This window comes from Henckelia pumila, unplaced genomic scaffold (assembly GCF_033568475.1).
Source record: "Henckelia pumila isolate YLH828 unplaced genomic scaffold, ASM3356847v2 CTG_38, whole genome shotgun sequence".
Taxonomy (NCBI): Eukaryota; Viridiplantae; Streptophyta; class Magnoliopsida; order Lamiales; family Gesneriaceae; genus Henckelia; species Henckelia pumila.
Genome location: NW_027331813.1, coordinates 195116 through 209700, shown reverse-complemented (window position 1 = coordinate 209700; position 14585 = coordinate 195116). Strand labels below are relative to the sequence as shown.

Sequence of the window (14585 nt, the reverse complement as noted above, 5' to 3'; positions counted from 1 at the left end):
GGGTCGCGCTCACTCATCATACAAAAATATCTATCACCACCAACCAGGTGAAACTGTACCAATCTCTGGTAACAATCCACTGAAGCTCGGTACATGGTCAACATATCAATTTCCAAAATGCAATCAAAATCCTCCATTTTAAATACCATGAGATTCGCCATCAAAACACTCTCCTCAAACTCTTAAGTGCAGCCAACCATTAGATTTTTAGCCAATGCAGACTGACCCGTCGGTGTAGAAACAGAAAGTACTACGTCTAGGTTAATGTATGGTAACTTATGATGCTTGAGAAATCGAGCAGATATAAAAGAATGAGATGCACCAGTATCAATAAGAACAAAAACATGTATACCACATAATAGAAACGTACCTGCTATATTAGAACCTCCTGCCGACTATCCCTGTGTCCTGAGAACCAGAACCAGCTCCCCCATCCTGTGGACAATCCTTCTTCAGGTGAAAAATCTCTCCGCAACGAAAACATGCTTCTGCAGCCTTACGACACTTGTCAGTCGGATGATTCTTACCACAATGGTTACACTGACCCTTCCTTCAAAAACACATCACTCCCCCAGATTCTGAGAAAGAATAAGAAGCAAACTTCTTGAAATACTGAGCACGGGGACCCAAAGAAATCGTAGGTCTGGACGAGAGGAAAGAACGGTTAGGCCGAATGCTGTGCGAAAGTCTGCCCAAGTAATAACTCCTCGCGCTACAATGATAGGTGCACACATAGATCTCCACCATTTTCTAGCACATCCTTCTACTAGAAATTTTAGAGTCTCCATTCTCTGTTCCTCAGTGCCACGGAACTCCTGGAAACAACTATCCATATGTTCTAGCCATTTTTCTGCATCCTCTAGGGTCTCACCTCTAGTTAGTGGCTTAGGACCAATCCGCGTAAATCGATGCATACTAAAACGCATGTGATCATCACGGTGGTGCCTCTCACAATGTTGACGATATCCCCTATTATGTCTCTGAGCATCATCATCACCCCATCGTCCAACACTACCATGACTACTCTGATCATCCTGACCTGCCATATACAAGACAAGCAACGATTACCTTGATCAAAATATAAATCCAAAGATTACTATGCATGCTCTGATACCATAAATGTAGTGACCCGCGCCGTGATCACCTACTAATCATGAGCTTACGCATGCATTTAACTTAATAAACAGTAATAAAAAATAAACAAAAAAAAACCATAAAATAGGTTACAATCCCAAGAAAATGAATCTGTAAATACTCTGATATACAGCCATATAGAATCAAATGTATAAACCCAAATACATTAATACTGAAATCTTTAACAGACACCTCCTTCCAGCAACCTGTAGCCTAAGTCCTCTTGGAACCACCCGCGTCATCCAAACGCAAACCTGCCCCATGGAATAGGTGTTCAGAAACAAAAGTACAAGGACGTGAGCATAAAACGCTCAGTACGAGATATGTGCATGTATGCAAGTGTACGAGTACCAAGACTCGAGGTCAAGAATATCTGATCAAGAACATATTTGGGCCCTGGATAGGTAGCACGTTGTGCCGTCGCTTTAGGAGGTGACCTATATACCCAACTGATGGTGACCTGACAAAGTCCATGTGTCCAACCATCCACTAACAAGATAGGGTATACACCCTAGTACAGGATATCACAAGGATACAAGTTCAAGATGATCATGCAAGAAGCATAATAACATGTCATAATATATGCAGATAAAATCATGCCATATAAATCATGCAACACATAATACATGCATACTCAGTTTTGATATCTTGACTAGTACAATCGTACCTCAGATATTAGGCAACCTAAACTAGCTCTATGTCTAAGCCTATAGTCAGCACTAGAATGCAAAATACCCATGCATTAAAATCTTGCTCTAAAAGGCTTAACTAATTTATAGAATACTCCCTATTTTCTATAAGGATCCAGAGCTATACCTTCAACCATCGTCAGCCCGCTGATGAAGACTGATTATGAACTTGGGCACTACTCCGCTGCGACTCCAGAGCACCCGCCAACTCCTGGACCAAGCCTAGGAAGGCTGAAAATCACCCAAAATACCTAGAATACACTAAAACCGAGAGGGAAAGAAGTGAAAGGTGTGATAATTCTGAATCTCGGAAACCCTATTTATAGACAGAGATGTGTATTGCAACACATAAGTTCATATATCATGCCGGCTATCTCAGTCGTTACTTATGTTCCTGTATCCCAATAGATAAATCATAGTACACTGCTCTAGGTTCGAAGCCATAAGTCCACGATACTACATCCACAATGTAAAATACCCATGCATCACTATTTATACTCTAAAAGCCTTAAATAAGTCAATAGATACTCCCTAATATTTTTAGGGACCAAAAGTTATACCTGCGTCCATCGTCAGCTGATGAAACTTAAAATTTGTAATTATTTATATGTTAAAAAGTGTGTTTTAAAATTTAAGTTTAATTAAAATTATGAAGTTGTATTATTTTAGTGTTATGTGTTTATATTTAAATGTTTTACTAAAATGTTGTATTTTACGGTTTACGCAGGTTTGGTAAAAATAAAATTACTCAAGCTACAGAGGTCATAATGGAGTAATCTCAAAACCTGTAGAATCACAAAAGAGGCATCTTCAACTTTGTAGAAGACAAGAAATTCCAAAAACTTCATTAAGATGATCAAAATAATCAAACATCAAAATGGAGATAGATTTACTTTTACTATGACCAGCTTGGAGTAAAAATATCATAAGTATTTCATATGTTATCCAAAAGGGGTGAATGAGTTGTCCAAACACATCTACACAAAATATCCTACGTGTTCTATGTTGAAAAGAAAGGCTGAATCGGTGGTCTAAGGCATCAAACATGCCAATTAAAGTTGGGTCATGGTATTGACATTCAAGGAGACAAGCACCCACCAACTTTACTATTTCACATTTAATGAGCCTTGGACTCTTGCTCTCATTTGGCCTATAAATATATGTGTTGTATAAGCTTTGTAGGGTGTAAGAGTGTAGAGAATTCTTCATTTGTAAAATAAATATTGTGTGTGTGAGAATAAAAGTTTGAGTGTGCAAGTTTCTCAAGTTCAAGTATGAAATTTCTTTTATCTTTATTCTTGAGTTTCATGTTCATGGAAAGCTAAATCTTTTTATGTCAAGGTGAAAAGGTTTCATTGTTGGTCAAGTAAGATTGTCTATATTTTGTATATTCTTTTCTTTTCTATTTTTATTTTTACTAATTGATCTTTATTTGTAGGTATAATTTTGGATGATTTGTTGTTATCTATTTACATCAAATGCTTGGTACCTTGAATGTGGTTACCTTGATTTGTTGTCAAATATGATACAATAAATACTACAATAATTATATACTATAAATATATGTATCTATTTATAATAAAGTCATATATATTATTTAGACGATAGCGCGACACTGTCGGTTGTTCTAAATAATATATTGTGATTTGAACTAACATTTACTTTCTCGCATCTAACTTTTACTTTATCGCAACTAACATTTACTTTTCCGCAACTAACATTTACTTTCTCGCATCTAACTTTTACTTTTCCGCAACTAACATTTACTTTATCGCATCTAACATAAAGTCATATATTTTATTTAGACGATAGCGTGGCTCTGCCGGATGTTCTAAATAAAATATTGTGATTTGATCTAACATTTACTTTTATGTCAATTTATATTTATGCATTTATATATATATTATGGGTACCATGTATTAAATATCGGTTGATATTAATATAGTGGGAACTATATTATATGATATACTTGTTTAAATATTTCATTGTTCTTTTATGTTTATTTTTATTTTAGTTTCTTTTATTTATTTTTATTAAGCAATCTTAAATAAACCAACAATGAACCTTTGAAACCTTGACAATTTTATAATTTGTGTATTTGAAGTTTTATAATAATATTTTCATCTATAATATATTATTGCTAAAATTAAACTTACAACATCCTCTCCGTGGATCGATCTCGTACTCACGAGTATATTACTTGCAGACAACCTACACTTGGGTGAATTACAATTTAAGTTGTAGCAAGTTTTTGGCGCCGTTGCCGGGGAGGTATAAATTAAGTTTAATTTTGTTATTATGTAAATAGTATGTTGTTTTTTATTGTATGATTGTTTGGAGTCGTAAACAAAGTGGTAGACTTGTTCGAGTAACTGAAAATATTTTAAACATGGGCGATAATTCTAATAATCAAGATGATAATAATAATAATCATCATCATCAAGAACATGAACAACCAAGAACACTTAGGCACCATATGAATCCAATAAGAACTAGTACACCATCTTGTTTAGTTTTTCCTCCTGATGCATCTAATTTCAATTTTAAGCCACAAGTCATTCAACTTTTACCAAATTTTCATGGCTTAGATTCTGAAAATCCATATTTGCATTTAAGAGAATTTGAGGAGGTTTGCAACACTTATAATGATCAAAATTGTAGCATGGATACTGTTCGATTAAAGCTTTTCCCTTTTTCCTTAAAAGATAAAGCTAAAACATGGTTGCAAAATTTGAGATCAAGTTCAATAAGATCATGGGAAGAAATGCAACAACAATTTCTAAAAAAGTTTTTTCCTTCCCATAGAACAAACTCTTTTAAAAGACAAATTACAACTTTTTCTCAAAAACAAGGGGAAACATTTTATCAATGTTGGGATAGATATAAAGAGTTACTTAATACATGCCCACATCATGGTTTTGAAATATGGAGAATAGTTTCTCACTTTTATGAAGGTTTAATACCTAAAGATAGGCAAATGATAGAATTCATGTGTAATGGAACTTTTGAAGATAAAAACCCAAATGAAGCTATGGAATATTTGGAGTCATTAGCAGAAAATGCTCAAAATTGGGATAATATAGGCTCAATTGAACCACCAAGTAAAACCAATAATTCAACAAATGGAGGTGGTATTTATCATCTTAGAGATGATGTAGATGTTCAAGCTAAACTTGCATCTTTAGCAAGAAAAATCGATTCATTAGAAATGAAAAAGAGTGATCAATTAAAATGTGTTCAAGAAATTGTTTGTCATATATGTGACACACATGATCATCTTACAAAAAATTGTCCTACTTTGCCTTCATTTAAAGAATGTCTCCATGAACAAGCCAATTATGTTAACAATTTTAAAAAACCAACATTAGATCCTTTTTCACAAACATACAATCCTGGTTGGAGAAATCATCCCAATTTTAGTTGGAGGAACGATAATAATGTACAACCTTCACAACAACCTTTTCAAAATAACCAAAATCATCAAGGTTATGCTCCTTATATCCCACCTCCAAGAAAAAATTTTGAAGATGAAATTCATGCATACATTCAAAAGCAAGAGTCTATCAATATTCAAAACATTCAATCTATGAATGATTTGAAAGAAACTCTTGCAAAATTTGCATCTGCACTTAATATTCATGAAAAAGGAAAATTTCCATCTCAACCACAACCTAATCCTAAAAATCAAAATCAAGAAAAATTTGATCAAGTAAAATCTGTTATTACTCTTAGAAGTGGTAAAATAGTTAATGATCCATATAGTGATGAAAACAAAGATCAATTAAACTCAAAGAGTAAGGATTCAAATCCTGATACTTTTGAGAAAGATGATGCTTTGAGTCCTAAAAATAAGAAAATTGATGATAAAATAAATAAACATGTTCCTTTTCCTCATGCATTAGTAAATAATAAAAAACAAAAAAATGATTCTGATATTTATGAAGTTTTTAAACAAGTAAAAATAAATATTCCATTATTAGATGCTATTAAACAAGTGCCTTCTTATGCAAAGTTTTTAAAAGATTTATGTACTGTGAAAAGACAATTGCATGTAAAGAAGAAAGCATTCTTAACGGAGCAAGTAAGCTCTATTATTCAAAATAATTCTACCTTGAAATATAAAGATCCCGGTTGTCCAACAATTTCATGTATTATTGGAAAAAATAAAATTAAAAAAGCTTTGTTAGATTTGGGAGCAAGTGTGAATTTAATTCCTTATTCAGTTTATGAAAAGCTTAAGTTGGGAGATTTAAAACCTACATCTGTCACTCTTTTACTAGCCGATAGGTCAATCAAAATACCTAGAGGTATCGTAGAAGATGTGTTAGTTCAAGTCGATAAATTCATATATCCTGTGGATTTTATTGTCTTGGATACACAACCAATAGAAGTACATAACGAAATTCCAGTAATATTGGGACGTCCATTTCTAGCAACTTCAAATGCTTTAATTAATTGTCGAAATGGAATAATGAAATTGTCTTTTGGAAATATGACTTTAGAACTTAATGTGTTCAATTTATGTAAACAACCAAGTATTAATGAAGATGAAGATGATAATGCAATAGAAACAATTGTGGAAGAAAATATACACCAAGAAAACTTAAATCAACAATCTGAAGTTTGTTTAGTGGAAAGTTTTGATTCAAAAAATGTTTTTAAATCAAAGTTATTTGAAGAAATTAATGAACTTGAAGAAGTAAAAGAAAATGATCATCCAAAACTTGAATTAAAACCCTTGCCAATAGAACTAAAATATGCTTTTCTTGGTGAAAATCAAACATATCCTATTGTAATATCTTCTACCCTCTTACCAAAACAAGAAGAAGATGTAATAACACTACTTAAAAAACACAAAAATGCAATTGGATGGACTTTGCAAGATATAAAAGGTATAAATCCTTTAATCTGCACACATAGAATTCACTTGGAAGAAAATGCTAAAACATATCAACAACCACAAAGAAGATTAAATCCACACATGAAAGAAGTTGTTAAAAATGAAGTTTTAAAACTATTAGATGCCGGAATTATTTATCCAATCTCGGATAGTAAATGGGTAAGTCCAACACAAGTAGTACCAAAAAAATCAGGCATCACTGTTATAAAAAATGAAAAGGGAGAATTATTACAAGCTAGGATTCCATCTAGTTGGCATATGTGCATTGATTATAGAAAATTAAATGATGCAACTAGAAAAGATCACTTTCCGTTACCATTTTTAGATCAAATTTTAGAGAAAGTGGCAGGTAATCCTTATTATTGTTTTCTTGATGGGTATTCGGGGTATTATCAAATACCAATATCATTAGAAGATCAAGAAAAAACTACTTTCACTTGTCCGTTCGGAACTTTTGCTTTTAAAAGAATGCCATTTGGTTTATGTAATGCCCCGGCTACTTTTCAAAGATGCATGCTAAGTATTTTTAGTGACATGATTGAAGAATTTGTGGAAGTTTTTATGGATGATATAACTGTTTTTGGAAACTCATTTGAAAACTGTCTTAAAAATTTGGAAGAAGTTTTAAAAAGATGTGAAGAAAAAAATCTTGTTTTAAATTGGGAAAAATGTCACTACATGGTTAAATCCGGAATTGTGTTAGGGCATGTCATATCTGAAAAAGGAATTGAAGTTGATAAAGCTAAGGTTGATGTTATTGCTAATCTACCATCACCAAACACGATCAAAGAAATTCGATCATTTTTGGGTCATGCGGGATTTTATAGAAGATTTATAAAAATTTTAGCATAATATCGAAACCAATTTCAAATCTTTTAACAAAAGATGCACAATTTGAATGGACTCAAGAATGTGAAACTGCTTTTAAAAAGATAATTAATCTTTTAACTACATCACCTATTTTACAACCTCCTGATTGGTCTTTACCATTTGAATTAATGTGTGATGCAAGTGATTATGCTGTAGGAGCCGTGTTAGGACAAAGAAAAGAAGGTAAACCTTATGTGATCTATTATGCAAGTAGAACCTTAAATAGTGCTCAAATCAATTATTCAACAACTGAAAAAGAATTACTTTCAGTAGTGTTTGCATTAGATAAATTTCGATCCTATTTAATTGGTTCTACTACTATTGTTTACACTGATCATTCTGCCATAAAATATTTATCAAATAAACAAGATGCTAAGCCGAGATTAATAAGATGGATTTTGTTGTTACAAGAATTTGATCTTGTAATAAAAGATAAAAAAGGAAAAGAAAATGTAGTAGCCGATCATTTATCAAGAATAATTTCTGAATCATCTCAAAATGAAATACCAATAAATGAAAATTTTCCGGATGATCAACTATTTTATGCTACTACTATGCCTTGGTTTGCTAATATTGTAAATTTTCTTGTGACAAATAAAATGCCTTCTCATTGGAGTTCACAAGATAAAAATAAATTCTTGAAAGAGGTCAAAAAATTTTATTGGGATGATCCTTATTTGTTTAAGTATTGTCCTGATCAAATTTTTCGACGATGCATACCCGACAATGAGGTAAGTAGTGTCATTAAATTTTGTCATTCTGAGGCATGTGGAGGTCATTTTTCGTCAAAGAAAACAGCTGCAAAAATCTTTCAATGTGGATTTTATTGGCCTTCTTTATTCAAAGATACACATTCATTTTGCAAATCTTGTGAAAATTGTCAGAAAATGGGTTCAATTTCAAAACGAAACATGATGCCTTTAAATCCAATCATGATTATTGAAATATTTGACAGTTGGGGAATAGATTTTATGGGTCCATTTCCATTATCTTTTGGATTCACTTATATTTAGTAGCTGTCGATTATGTTTCAAAATGGATTGAAGCAATTGCATGTAGAACTAATGATCATAAAGTTGTGATAAAATTTTTGAAAGAAAATATTTTTAGTCGATTTGGAATACCTAGAGCTATAATAAGTGATGGGGGAAGTCATTTTATAAATAAATCATTTTCTTCGTTGTTAAGAAAATATGGTATTACACATAAAGTTTCTACTCCATATCACCCTCAAACGAATGGTCAGGTTGAACTTGCAAATAAAGAAATAAAACAAATTTTGGAAAAAACAGTCAATCCAAATCGAAAAGATTGGTCTTTAAGATTAAGTGATGCATTATGGGCATATAGAACTGCATTTAAAACATCATTGGGGATGTCACCATATAGATTAGTTTTTGGAAAGCATTGTCATTTACCTGTTGAAATTGAACATAAAGCTTATTGGGCAATTAAAGCGTTTAATACTAATTTAGATGATGCATCTAAATCAAGAAAATTGCAATTAAATGAACTAGAAGAATTAAGAAATGATGCATATGAAAATGCAAAGATTTATAAAGATAAAACAAAAGCATTTCATGATAAAAATATTATGAGAAAATCTTTTGAAATCGGACAAAAAGTTTTACTTTATAATTCTCGCTTGCATTTGTTTCCAGGAAAACTTAGATCGCGATGGTCTGGACCATTTATTGTTAAATTTGTCTATCCTCATGGTGCTGTTGATGTTGAAAATCCTAAAAATAATAATGTATTTAAAGTTAATGGGCAAAGACTTAAACCGTTTATAGAAAATGAAGTTCTTAATGAAGAGTTTATGCCTTTATATGATCCAACTTAATTGTTACTTATATTTTTATTTTATTTTTGCAGAATTGAGTTCACTTCCCGGTTAAGTGGCGGATAACGGTACTCCGTGACTACTTTCAGTCGGTTTTATTTCAATTTCCCAAAATAATTGAATATATATATATATAAATATATATTATGGATGAAGCTATCAAAAAACTTGGTAAATATTTTCCATCTATTTCTAAAAAAGTTCTGAGAATGATTTATGAAGGCAGATGTGAAAGATTGAGAATGCTTATGCAAAAAGGAATCCCGGAGGATATTCGTCTTATAATTGAAGCCAAGGTTCGATTAGGTGGTGAAGTTCCAAAATTCTTACTTGTTCGAAATATGTCTGGACTAGGAAAAAGTACCTATGCGAAGAAAAGAAGGGCTAAAAGGTTAGATGTTTGTCATAATTGTGCCAGATGGACTTGTAATAGACAATGCAGATCTTTGGGATATGTTTCCACAAATAGAGAAGATAAAATTGATTTCATTAAGAATGGGCTGAGTAAAGAGTCATTGGATGATATCTCATTGACTCTTGAGACGCATTCTAGTGGAGATGTACAAGGTCAACTTCTCCATTTATGGAAACTATTCCAAGCGCAGCGTCATGGTGATGGTCTTGGGAATCTGACTAAAAAAGACCCTATTTGCCAATTTATAAGAAAATTGGATGGTAAGCCAACCCTCGACTCATAAATATTGAAGGAACACTGTGAGCCACAATCACATCACTGTTTATACGCATGCATGTTATTATTATATATTATTTTTTTACTATTTTCATCATTTTGTTCACATCTGTATTCCTATTTCTGTCTTATTCCTTGTTTTCCTTATAAAATCACTCAACTCTCTCTATATTTTTTTTTTAAAAAAAAAGAAAAAAACATGACAGGATCTTCTTCACAAAAATTGAAAAATATTTGTGTCTTTTGTGGTTCTAATACTGGAAAGAATGAAATATTTGTTGATGCAGCAATTAATCTTGGAAAAAAGTTAGCAGAGAGAAAAATTCACTTGGTTTACGGAGGAGGCAATATTGGGTTAATGGGATCTATTTCAACAGCAGCTCATCTTGGAGGTAGTCAGGTTTTGGGTATTATTCCTACAGCTTTAGCTGAAGGAAATATTACAGGTGTTACGGTTGGGGAAGAGTTGAAAGTTTCATCAATGTACGAGAGAATAACTAAAATGATAGAAAATTCTGATGCTTTTATTGCCTTACCTGGTGGTTTTGGTACTTTAGAAGAAATTTTTCATGTTGTTTCTTGGGCACAACTTAATATCCATAATAAACCTGTTGGCTTGTTGAATATTAATAACTATTATGATGGTTTGTTGACTTTTCTCGATGTAGCCGTGGAACAAAATTTTATTTCAGAAAATTCACGAAGGATGCTCATCTCTGCTTCGAATGAAGACCAATTAATTGATGATCTCCAAGCTTTTGTTCATCAACCTGATTCAGCTATAACAAAGATCAATTGGTCTCAACCAACTAGTAAGAAAAGAAAACTGGATCATTGATTCAACATGTCATGAAATGGTTTGTGTTTGTTCCTCATCTTCAATAATTCCAGGTGATATCTCTTTCATCATGTACTCTTTATTAAAAAAAAAAAAAAAAAAATTTAAAAACAATGTCATATTCAAGTTTGGGGGAGGGTTTATCTCTAAAAAAAAAAAAAAAAAAAAAAATTTAAAATTTAAAAAAAAATATATTTCTATAATAATATTTATTTTTCTTTTTCAATGGCAGAGTAAGGAGTCAAAAACTCCTGACACGCATTAGTTTTTATTTATCATCTTATCACAATAGATTAGATTTTAATATTTCGTATATATTTAAATTGCAAACTACTAAGAAAATGAAGTTTTTTTGTATAGATGTTTATTTATTCTTCTTTTTATCAATTTAATAGAAAATATATAATTGATGGGATATAAGTTATAAATAATATATAATTGTGTGTTTTCAAATACATATTTTCTAAAACTTTTATGAGTATATAATTAAAGTGATATTGATTGAATAAATAATAACATGTATAATTGAGGGAATTAATTTGTAAAAGTGCAATAGTTACTCACATAAATTTTGTGAGTGAGGGGTAAGAATTGAGAAAACAACTTATAAGCTTTTATTGATTATTAAGAAATGGTTGATTACTAGATTAAACCCATTTTGAAAAAAAAAAAAAAAGAAAAAAAAAAGAAAAATGAAAATTGGCTGCAAAGTTGTTTGAAGTTTGATTGTAAAGATGTAGAGTATTAATATCTCTACTATAATTATTAATGTAATAGATTTACCTCATAAAAAATAAAAAAATAAATAAACTTTGAAAAAAAAAATGTTACATTTTCAAAGTTTATTGGAGGTATTTGATTATGTAAAAACAATTTTGCAGCCAAGCAAAAAAAAAAAAACAAAAAAAACAAAAAAAAAAAATGGGTTTATTCTTTGTAAATCATCCTATCTTATTTTCAATATTAGGTTATTTGATTGTCTGCTTTACTAGCCATTTTCAAAGAGTGTATAATTTCTTCCAACTCCATGAGTGAAAAACAGCTATATATGAAATACTTTAACCCGAGAGAATATGGAGTTGAGACTTTTACATTAATATTCTTGATGATATACATGTTATGAAAATGATTTCTATTATCCTTTTAATTATATTATTCTCAAAGTTTTTAGAAAATATTTATGTAAAAAAAAAGAAATTATATATATTTAATATTTTGATATTGTGTGAAATATATATGTATAGCCCATCCAATTACATATTGATATATTGGTTGATAATGAGATTTATAAATAAACATATGATCTCCTCACAAGTGTGTTTTTAAAATTTCAAAGTTTGCAAATTTAAATATATATATTAAGGAATAAAAATCTAACTTGTGATTTTATGATATTTTATGATATTTTATTACTAAGGGACTAGTAATTATCCGGTTTGGGGGTGTGATGAAACTTAAAATTTGTAATTATTTATATGTTAAAAAGTGTGTTTTAAAATTTAAGTTTAATTAAAATTATGAAGTTGTATTATTTTAGTGTTATGTGTTTATATTTAAATGTTTTACTAAAATGTTGTATTTTACGGTTTACGCAGGTTTGGTAAAAATAAAATTACTCAAGCTACAGAGGTCATAATGGAGTAATCTCAAAACCTGTAGAATCACAAAAGAGGCATCTTCAACTTTGTAGAAGACAAGAAATTCCAAAAACTTCATTAAGATGATCAAAATAATCAAACATCAAAATGGAGATAGATTTACTTTTACTATGACCAGCTTGGAGTAAAAATATCATAAGTATTTCATATGTTATCCAAAAGGGGTGCATGAGTTGTCCAAACACATCTACACAAAATATCCTACGTGTTCTATGTTGAAAAGAAAGGCTGAATCGGTGGTCTAAGGCATCAAACATGCCAATTAAAGTTGGGTCATGGTATTGACATTCAAGGAGACAAGCACCCACCAACTTTACTATTTCACATTTAATGAGCCTTGGACTCTTGCTCTCATTTGGCCTATAAATAGATGTGTTGTATAAGCTTTGTAGGGTGTAAGAGTGTAGAGAATTCTTCATTTGTAAAATAAATATTGTGTGTGTGAGAATAAAAGTTTGAGTGTGCAAGTTTCTCAAGTTCAAGTATGAAATTTCTTTTATCTTTATTCTTGAGTTTCATGTTCATGGAAAGCTAAATCTTTTTATGTCAAGGTGAAAAGGTTTCATTGTTGGTCAAGTAAGATTGTCTATATTTTGTATATTCTTTTCTTTTCTATTTTTATTTTTACTAATTGATCTTTATTTGTAGGTATAATTTTGGATGATTTGTTGTTATCTATTTACATCAAATGCTTGGTACCTTGAATGTGGTTACCTTGATTTGTTGTCAAATATGATACAATAAATACTACAATAATTATATACTATAAATATATGTATCTATTTATAATAAAGTCATATATTATTTAGACGATAGCGCGACACTGTCGGTTGTTCTAAATAATATATTGTGATTTGAACTAACATTTACTTTCTCGCATCTAACTTTTACTTTATCGCAACTAACATTTACTTTTCCGCAACTAACATTTACTTTCTCGCATCTAACTTTTACTTTTCCGCAACTAACATTTACTTTATCGCATCTAACATAAAGTCATATATTTTATTTAGACGATAGCGTGGCTCTGCCGGATGTTCTAAATAAAATATTGTGATTTGATCTAACATTTACTTTTATGTCAATTTATATTTATGCATTTATATATATTATGGGTACCATGTATTAAATATCGGTTGATATTAATATAGTGGGAACTATATTATATGATATACTTGTTTAAATATTTCATTGTTCTTTTATGTTTATTTTTATTTTAGTTTCTTTTATTTATTTTTATTAAGCAATCTTAAATAAACCAACAATGAACCTTTGAAACCTTGACAATTTTATAATTTGTGTATTTGAAGTTTTATAATAATATTTTCATCTATAATATATTATTGCTAAAATTAAACTTACAACATCCTCTCCGTGGATCGATCTCGTACTCACGAGTATATTACTTGCAGACAACCTACACTTGGGTGAATTACAATTTAAGTTGTAGCATCAGCCCTTTGCTGTCAAATGTCCCACTACTTGGACACAACTCCTCTACGACCGTTGGAACGTCGTGCCAACTCCCGGGGTACGCCTAAAAGCTAAGAAATCGCCAATATTGACTAAGAAGCAAGAGGAGAAGAGAGGGAAAGGTGAAAGGAAATGAGCTCTCGGACCCTCTATTTATAGAACGAGATCGGAGTGTCCGATCTCTGTTTGGCTGCCACGCATCCTGCCAGCATATCGGAGCCTCCGATCGGGACATCAGAGCATCCGATCGCACATCAGTGATGTCATCCCTTACGTCGCTATGCTGACATCACGTGTACAACTGGCTTCCATGGTTTGGAGCGTCTGAACTTTGATCGGACCGTCGATCACACCGGAGCTTCCGAACTGCCATAAGCCAAATTTTTTATTTAATTGTGAAAAACCCCTAATCACCATATTTTAGTTACGGGTCACTACAATAAATTAGTCCCTAAAAATATATTTAACCATAAAATAAATTATAAGGAT

General features: G+C 31.2%; 1 non-coding gene and 1 pseudogene across 1 annotated transcript; one reads left to right on the top strand and one right to left on the bottom strand.

Moving 5' to 3' along the window:
• Positions 1 to 4631: 4631 nt before the first annotated feature.
• On the bottom strand, positions 4632 to 4742 carry LOC140871090 (small nucleolar RNA R71). The gene has a single exon (XR_012147605.1). It is a non-coding gene; the product is annotated as a small nucleolar RNA R71 (small nucleolar RNA).
• Positions 4743 to 4800: 58 nt separating this feature from the next.
• On the top strand, positions 4801 to 10134 carry LOC140871065 (uncharacterized; annotated as a pseudogene).
• Positions 10135 to 14585: the final 4451 nt, after the last annotated feature.